The sequence below is a fragment of the Thamnophis sirtalis genome, unplaced genomic scaffold (assembly GCF_051295495.1).
Source record: "Thamnophis sirtalis isolate CommonGarterSnake01/CBP01778 unplaced genomic scaffold, rThaSir2_p1.2 scaffold_3, whole genome shotgun sequence".
NCBI classification, from domain to species: Eukaryota; Metazoa; Chordata; class Lepidosauria; order Squamata; family Natricidae; genus Thamnophis; species Thamnophis sirtalis.
In genome coordinates, this window is record NW_028261383.1 from 170,183,882 (window position 1) to 170,192,990 (window position 9,109).

The following is a 9,109-nucleotide window of genomic DNA, read 5'->3' on the forward strand; positions in this document are numbered from 1 at the left end:
TCTTTCATTGATTATCAGTTCAACCAACCATTGGCAACCAGAAATTGAATGATATATTGATGAAAGAAATGTCCTTCTGGGTTCGGCTCCAAGTGGGGAAAAAGACACTGGAGAAATGGAGGCTGCTTGGAAAGATGGTTTATTGGTGGACAGGACCACATGGCTTGAGCCCTGAACAGAAAAGGTGATCACATGCTTCAATGTTGGTGGAGAAGAAGAGAAGGGCTGAGGGAGGGGCTTGCTAGGCTTTTTATAACCTGTTCAGTCCCACCTCTCTGTTTCCTGTTCCTGTGTAAGAAATGTATTCTGATTGGTTGTCAGACTCCCATGCAGGGGCAACTCTCTAGGCTGTGTTTTGAATCCAGGTTTGGTTGAGTTCTCAGATGCCATGTGGTCAGTTGGGGCCAATATTATCATGCTTTAATCCCATCCCCCCCAGCTGAAGTGGAGAAGCCTTTATTATGTAAAGGGACTAGCTTGGCCTTCTTACTGGCCCATTGACAAAGTTGGAATGGGCAGGAAGGTACAGGCAGCTATTCTGTCTTTTAAAACATGTTTCTTTTCACATCCAGAGAAATATTCTGCCTTTTCAATATTTCCTAGCATATTTCATTTTTCTGGGAGAGGGCTGGGTGATAACTTCCTACAATAATATATAGGGAAAGTAGCCGTGAAAAAGTGAGGCTATGCATTTGTGAGTGGTTAAATCGACCAAAGAAAGGGGTATAATCTAAGTAAATGACAAATCTAAGACATTGCCACTTTTTAAAAAGAATACGTTTGAAATTATGTCAAGAAGCTCCTTGGTGACTCTGGACAGACATTACCTTTCTCAGCCCAAACTGTGGGGGGGAAATTGGAGGTGAAAGTAGTGTATACACACACCAGGTTGTGTTCTTGCATGAAGGATAAAAGTTGGAATAACTTCACAATTTGTATTCTCTAAAGGTCACAATCTTGAGCCTCAGATCCATTTGCAAAAAGGATGTAATGAGTCTCTAGCCCAGCCTCCCCGAGTCTGGCATCTTGTCGATATATTTGCTTGAGCTGCGTTGGGTGCTGGTTTGCTTCTGGGTCCAATTCAAGGTTGGGTTATGAGCTTTGAAACCCTGTGGTTTCACTCTATTTCATTGGCCCATCTCAGCTGGTCAGACATCCTGTGGACCCCATCAATTAAACAATTTCAGCTGACAAGAGTCCAGGAAGAGAGGCTTCTTTGTCATTGCCCCAATCATTTGGAACATTCTCCCTCGAGGGTTGAAACAGGCCTCCACCCTCCTGCCCTTCCAGAAAAGACCCAGTTTACTAACTAGGTAGCTTAGGGCCCCCAGAGCTACATGCAAACATGGAGCTGGTTAATCCCTTGAAGACCACCACATCCCGCCTTTTAATTCTGAATTTCAAATACTTTATTTGTGTTTTGGTCCTGTCCATGGGGTTTTCATGGCAAAGATACTGGAGTGGGTTGCCATTTTCCTCTTTCTCCGTGGATCACATTTTGTCGGAGCTCTCTGCTATGATCTGTTCGTCTTGGGTGGCCCTGCATGGTGTAACCTATATCTTCATTGAGCTATGCAAGGCAAATCTAGACAGCATACTAAAAAGCAGAGACATCACCCTACCAACAAAAGTGTGTTTAGTCAAAGCTATGATTTTCCCAGTTGCAATGGATGGCTGTGAAAGTTGGACCATAAGAAAGGCTGAGTGTGCCAAACAGTTTGAGGCCTTTGAACGATGGTGCTGGAGAAGACTCCTGCAAGTCCCTTGAACTCAGTGGTGGGTTTCAAAAAATTTTCGAACCTATTCTGTGGGTGTGGCCTCCTTTGTGGGAGTGGCTTGCCAGCCATGTGACTTGGTGGGAGTGGCTTGCCGGCCATGTGTTTTCTTTCTTTCTTTCTTTCTTTCTTTCTTTCTTTCTTTCTTTCTTTCTTTCTTTCTTTCTCTCTCTCTCTCTCTCTCTCTCTCTCTTTCCTTCCTTTTCTCTCTGTCCCTTTTTCCTTTTTTCTTTCATCTCACTTTTTCTTTCTTTTTTTCTTTCTTTCTTTATTTATTTATTTCTCTTTCTCTCTGTGTGTGAGTGTGTGTGTGTGTGTGTGTGTGTGTGTGTGTGTGTGTCAGTGGTGGGTTTCAAAAAATTTTGGAATCTCTTCTGTAGGTGTGGCCTGCTTTCCGGGTCCACTGGTAGAACCTCTTCTAACCGCTTCGGTAGATTTGACGAATCGGTTCTACCGAACTGGTGCGAATTGGCAGGAACCCACCTCTGCTTGAACTGCAAGGCGATCAAACCGGTCAGTCCTAGAGGAGATCAACCCTGACTGCTCTTTAGAAGGCCAGATCCTGAAGATGAAACTCAAAAGACTTTGGCCACCTAATGAGAAGGAAGGACTCACTGGAGAAGAGCCTAATGCTGGGAACGATTGAAGGCAAAAGAAGAAGGGGACGACAGAGAATGAGGTGGCTGGATGGAGTCACCAACGCAGTAGGTGTGAGCTTAAAATGAACTCCAGAGGATGGTAAAGGACAAGAAGGCCTGGAGGAACGTTGTCCATGGTTCCACCACAAAAGTGCGTAGGACAAAATCGCGCTCGACAAAAGCGCACTGTGACGTCATCACAGCGCGACGAAAAAGTTCAAAAAATGTAAAAATAAAGCGAAAACCTTGCCCTAAGCCCCCCAAACCTAACCCTAAACCTAACCCTAACCCTAAACCTAACCCTAAACCTAACCATTAAAGTAACGAAAAACCTAACGCTAACCCTTAACCTAACCCTAACGCTAACGCTAACGCTCTAAAGCTAACCCTAACCCTTAACCTAACCGTAATCCTAACCCTAAACCTAACCCTTACCTTTATGTGAATCGGCTTGCTTTAATTTAATTTTTATTAATTTTTATTTGAATTTTTCGATCTTTTTCGTCGCGCTGTGATGACGTCAAAGGCGCGATTTTGTCGATCGCGCTTTTGCCGTCCGCGCTTTTGACGGGTCACGGTTGTCCATAGGGTCGTGATGGGTCGGACATGACTTTGCAACTTTGTGAAGTAGATGGGCAGTTTCTAAATGTGAGGGAGGGGAGAGGGGGGGAGAGAGAGATGCAACTTTCTTCATTTGATAGCATTTAGCTCTACCTTTCATTCTTTCTCCATAGCTAAACTAAAGAGCCGAGGTGGCGCAGTGGTTAGGGTGCAGTACTGCAGGCCACTTCAGCTGACTGTTATCTGCAGTTCAGCGGTTCTAATCTCACCGGCTCAAGGTCGACTCAGCCTTCCATCCTTCCGAGGTGGGTGAAATGAGGACCCGGACTGTGGGGGCGATATGCTGACTCAATTTGCTAAAAATCTGTAAACCGCTTAGAGAGGGCTGAAATCCTTATGAAGCGGTATATAAGTCTAATTAATAAATAATAAATAAATAAATAAACACCTGTAAAATACAAAAATGGTTTCATTTTCTCTGGGCAGTTTCAGTATTTAATTTTGGAACTGGCAAGGAGGAGGTTATCTGAAAGGTTTAAATAGTTTCCACTACATTCTCATATGCTAAAGTACATTCGATAATTCCATCTGACAACTTGGTTGAAGCAATTGTCATATTCAGCAAAGTGTTAACATGGCAAATTAAGGCTTCTATGCTACAAACGGAGGCTTCTAGTATTGAGAACCATCACAAGACATGTAAGTATACTGTAAACTGATTTTTCTGGCAGAAAGATTAAAAAATGCACTCAGGGAAGACTGTGGGGTCTTTGGAATGATAATTTTAAAAGTTAATAATTTATAAGCAGTTACAGTGTGAACACACTAGGAGTTACAAGGAGAGGAGGTTTCCCCCCCCCCTCAAATCTATGAGTGAGGCAGGATTATTACCATGTATAATAGAAGATGCATCTGTAAGCTTTGCTGCTCTGGAATAGCTGTCTGATTTCTTTAGGCTAGTGTGGGAAGTTATCATCCAGCCCTCTCCCAGAAAAAATTAAATATCTTAGGAAATATTGAAAAGGCAGAATGTTTCTCTGGATGTGAAAAGAAAGAAGCATGCTTTAAGAGACAGAATAGTTGCCTGTAGCTTCCTGCCCATCCACACTTTGTCAATAGGCCACTGAGAAGGCCAGGCTAGCCCACTTTACATAATAAAGACTTCCCCACTGCAGCTGCAGGGGGAAGGGATATTACTCAACTCTCCACATGGCATCTGAGAACTCATCTATACCTGGATTCAAAACAGCCTAGAGAGTAGCCCCCTGCATGGCACCATGGGAGTCTGACAACCAATCAGAATACATTTCTTACACAGGAACAGGAAACAGAGAGGTGGGACTAAACAAGAATATTAAAAGCCTAGCAAGCCCCTCCCTCAGCCCTTCTCTTCTTCTCCACCAACATTGAAGCATGTGATCACCTTTTCTGTTCAGGACTCAAGCCATGTGGTCCTGTCCACCAATAAACCATATTTCCAAGCAGCCTCCATGTCTCCAGTGTCTTTTTCCCCACTTGGAGCTGAACCCAGAAGGACATTTCTTTCAACACTAGAAAAGAACAATTTCTTTTAAAAATGCAAGATGTTCCTAGGGAGTTAGTACAATACACATTTTATAGGCCTGTTTAGAAACGCTTGTTGAATAAGAGTGTAAATTTGATCAATTGCAATAGTTCCTTCTGTTTCCAGAAGATGGCAATCCTGCGGAGCCTGTTTTACTATAGTGAATAGCAGCTATTCTACCACACCAGCAACACGCACTGCAGTTAGATTACTTGTGAGTTCTGAACTTGGGGAAGAGCATGGTAGAGACTACAAATGAACCTTGCTTGATGGTGTGACATCCGAATGACCCTTTACGTGCCGGGTTGCAATTCAGTTGAACCAAATCATCAGATTTGTGTGCACGGAAAATACCTGCAAAATATCGATCATCCAAATTCAAAGGCAAGCAGAGTGGATGCCCCTTATATACATATGAAGATGTGTGTTAGACAAGTTTCTCACAAACGACCGGCTTAATTTGTATGCTCTCCTCCCTGGTTTCCAAGAAGAAAGATTCCTTGAATGTTTAAAATTCATTTCATATGCAGTTCCTTTATTTTGGGAAACAGTAGGTAATAAAGCAACTACCAGACTTTGTTTTTCAAATTTTTATTATTAGAAATAAATCACAAACTCTGCAATGTGATAGTTCCCCCCCCCAAAGGAATAAATTGCTGTTTAATGAGACTAGAGCCCTAAATTTAAAGATTACATATTAGGACGTTAAAATAGAAGGAAATATCTGTAATATCCTACCACTGTCATACATTTAGACCAGTGGTTCCCAAACTTGGCAACTTTAAGACTTGTGGACTTCAACTCCCAGAATTTTCCAGCTGGCTGGAAAATTCTGGGAGTTGAAGTCCACAAGTCTTAAAGTTGCCAAGTTTGGGAACCACTGATTTAGACTATGATTTTAGCAAGTCACCCTGAGGCTTAGAACTTTTCCTTTCTCCTCAATTTATAGTATCCGATCAAAACTGTTGTGAAGACTGCAGCAAAATATGCCCGAAATACTCTGAAAACTTGAATTTGGCAAATAAATGAGGAATTATCTTGCTTATAAATACATTAAACAAGTGAAGTTCATTAAGGAACACCCTACACGGATTTTAGATAAAAAAAAGAAAAGCTGAAGTTTCTCTAACCATTTTGTTAGTAAAATCTGTCTAATTCAAGCAAGGGGATCAGTGCTGGAGATTCTGTGTCCCTCTATGTCATCATGCCATGTTACCATTGGATGTACCTAGTGAAGGGCCACAAGTTTCTCTCTTCAATCTTTTTATGTACAGAGTTAAGCAACCTTAATATGATGCAAAATAAAGTTTAAAGCTGGAACCAAACGCATGCTGTGTCTTTCTTCCCAATGAATCTGCCCAAAAAAGTGGAGGCAATAAAAAATATGGTACTGCAAGCACAGAAAAACAGATCTTACCTCTCGCTTTCCACCCTTACCAATCATTCCTCAAAATGTGGTGTTAAAATGTGATGAAATGATACGCGGTGAATGTGGTGAAATGTGGTGAAATTATACGCCCCTCAGAGAGGGTTCGCAATTTGGGAGTCCTCCTGGACCCCCAGCTGACTTTAGAACATCATTTGTCAGCTGTGACCAGGGGGACCTTTGCCCAGGTTCGCCTGGTGTACCAATTGCGACCCTACCTGGATCGGGAGGCCCTTCAGACAGTCACTCACGCCCTTGTGACCTCAAGACTGGATTATTGTAATGCGCTCTACGTGGGGCTGCCCTTGAAGAATGTTTGAAGACTCCAATTAGTCCAGAATGCAGCCGCGCGAGCGATTGTGGGTGCACCAAGGTACACCCACGTTACACCTATCCTCCGCGAGCTACACTGGCTACCCATTAGTCTCCGGACCCGCTTCAAGGTGCTGGTCGTTACCTATAAAGCCCTACATGGCATCGGACCTGGGTACCTGAGAGACCGCCTCCTGCCGATTACCTCCCTCAGACCGATTAGATCCCACAGGTTAGGTCTCCTCCGGATTCCATCTACCAGCCAATGTTGGCTGGGGACCCCCCGGGGGAGAGCCTTCTCTGTTGCAGCTCCAGCCCTCTGGAATGATCTCCCCGTGGAGATCCGGACCCTTACTACCCTCCCGGCCTTCCGCAAAGCCACCAAGTCCTGGCTGCTCCAGCAGGCCGGGGGGCTTGTGAAATATCCTGCCCCACGGAAAATGTGAATGTTGCATATTTTTTTAGTGTTGTTTTGTCTATTTATCTCCCTCCCCTTGTTCATTGTGAGCCGCCCGGAGTCCTTCAGGAGTGGGCGGCATACAAGACAGACAGACAGACAGACAAACAAACAAATAAATAAATAAATAAATAAATAAATAAATAAAAGATGAAATCCAACCCAGAAGTTTATTAATATTTCTATATCTTCTATTTTGTTAAGGACTTCTATGGAATCATCTCTGCATCAGGCTAAAACCAAGAGAAGGTAAGGTCTAGTCCTGTCTCAGGCACAAACCTACCTGGGTGATCCTGGGCCAGTCTTTCTTTCTCAGCTGTAGCAAGAAAACAAAGGCAAAACACTTCTGAAAAACCTTGCCAAGAAAACTGCAGGGACCTGTCAGTCAGCGTTCGAGAATCAGGTTCAATTGACAGAAGGAAAAAAAATGTGTATACATAGGTGTTGCGGCCCGGCAGGAGCTGTTAGAGCTGTCGCCAGACTCCGACAGCGAGGGGGTCTTATGAGTCGGCCCTGGAAGAGGTGGAGGACTCTGGACAGGGTGCCGACTCCGAGCAGGGTGAGGAGAGACTGGTTGGCCACCAGGTGGCGCCGGAGCTTGGATCAGAGGGAGTGATCCGGAAAACACTTGTGAGTTGTTTCGGGATGCACGCCATCGAAGGGCTACTCGGTGGCAGGAACAACTGCGTAATTATACGAGATGATTAAACTCAGCTGATGCTTATTAAGGTCCTCTCCTGATTATAAAAGAGACTGCTTGTGCCACGCCTTTTTGCAGAAGTCAACCTTCACGGTTAAGAGAAACCAACTTGGCAAATTGGTTTGCTGTGACAGCTTGTTTGCATTGCTGCCTAGGTTTGTAGGACTTGCTGCCAGAGTGCTTATCTCTTTGTTTATTTTGGGTTTGCAGCCAACGAGAGTCTGGACTGATTAAAAAACATTCTCTTTTGTGTTTGTTTTGGCTTTCGTTCCTGGACGGAGGAGGGGGGTCAGAACACATAGGTATACACACTCAACACACACAAACGCGCAAACATTCAAAGTGAGACAAACAAGAAGATCCCTACCTACAACCTTTTTTTTAATCATTGGTCTGGAGGCGTGCATGGGTAGCGATGCATGCAGACACACAGCTCAACTCACGCAAGCTGAAGGCATGCATGCACAGCTCAACTTGTAGTTGAGCTATGTGTGCGTGTAATGCCAGCCTACTGCTCACAGGCCAAGCCACAAAGTTTGGGGAGTGCTGTTTTAGAGTACGGTTCTAAATTACCTCAGAATTAAATGTGGAAGCGAGTCAATCAAAATGTTTTGTTTTATTTTTTTAATGTTATTTCTTATTTAAAAGGCACAGTGGTTAAGGTGCTGGACTAGAATTGGGAGATGGTGAATTCTGATCTTCCTTTAGCTACCGTAGCTGGCAAGTCCTCTCAGCCAAATCCACCTAGTAGTGTGGTTAAGGAAGCAGCACTGTGTGTAGCTATTCCTCAACTTACAACCACTCATTTAACAACTGCTCAAAATTATGACAGTGCTGGAAAAAAAGGGACTTACAACCACTCCTTACACTTATGACTTGATGTAGCATCATGTGATCAAACCAGCATCCCAGAATCACATGGTTACATTTGCAACTTTCCCAGGAAGCTTTGAGAAAAAGAAAAGTCAATAGAAGAAGCTGACTTTGCTTAATGACGACAGGATTTCATTAATGACCATGGCAAAAAGAGGCATAACTCACTTAAGCACGATGCTTAGTGATGAAACGTTCTAGTCCAGTGTTTCTCAACCTTGACGACTTTAAGTCCCGTGGACTTCAACTCCCAGAATCCCCCAGCCAGCGAGTTGAAGTCCACGGGACTTAAAGTCACCAAGGTTGAGAAACACTGTTCTAGTCCAATTGTAAGTTGAGGTATTTATGCTACACTAAGCACACTAAAATAAAAGTGGGATATTTGTTTTTAAGAACATTTTATGTCTTCTTATTGCACAGATCTAAATTGAAATGGCACATGTTTGGCACTGACCGATAAGTAAATCATGATCAGGGAGAGAAAGCAGAGATTAAAAAATATTTTCCCACCCCAATAGAAAATGCAAATAATTTTTACCTTTAACCATCTATCTGCTCTTTTAAGCAGTGTATAAATGTGGCTCTATAGCAGTCCACAGATTTATTCATAATTGTTCTGCCCCAGCTAATATAGGAATTAAGAGCTGTCTCCTTTAAGAAACTACCTCATGGGAAATGTAGTCCCATAACATGTGACATCAGTACCCCACTGCCCAATCAGGGAGCACAGATGTGGTCACATGTTATGGGACTACATTTCCCATGAGGTAATTACATTTCCCATGAGGTAGCTTCTTAAAGGA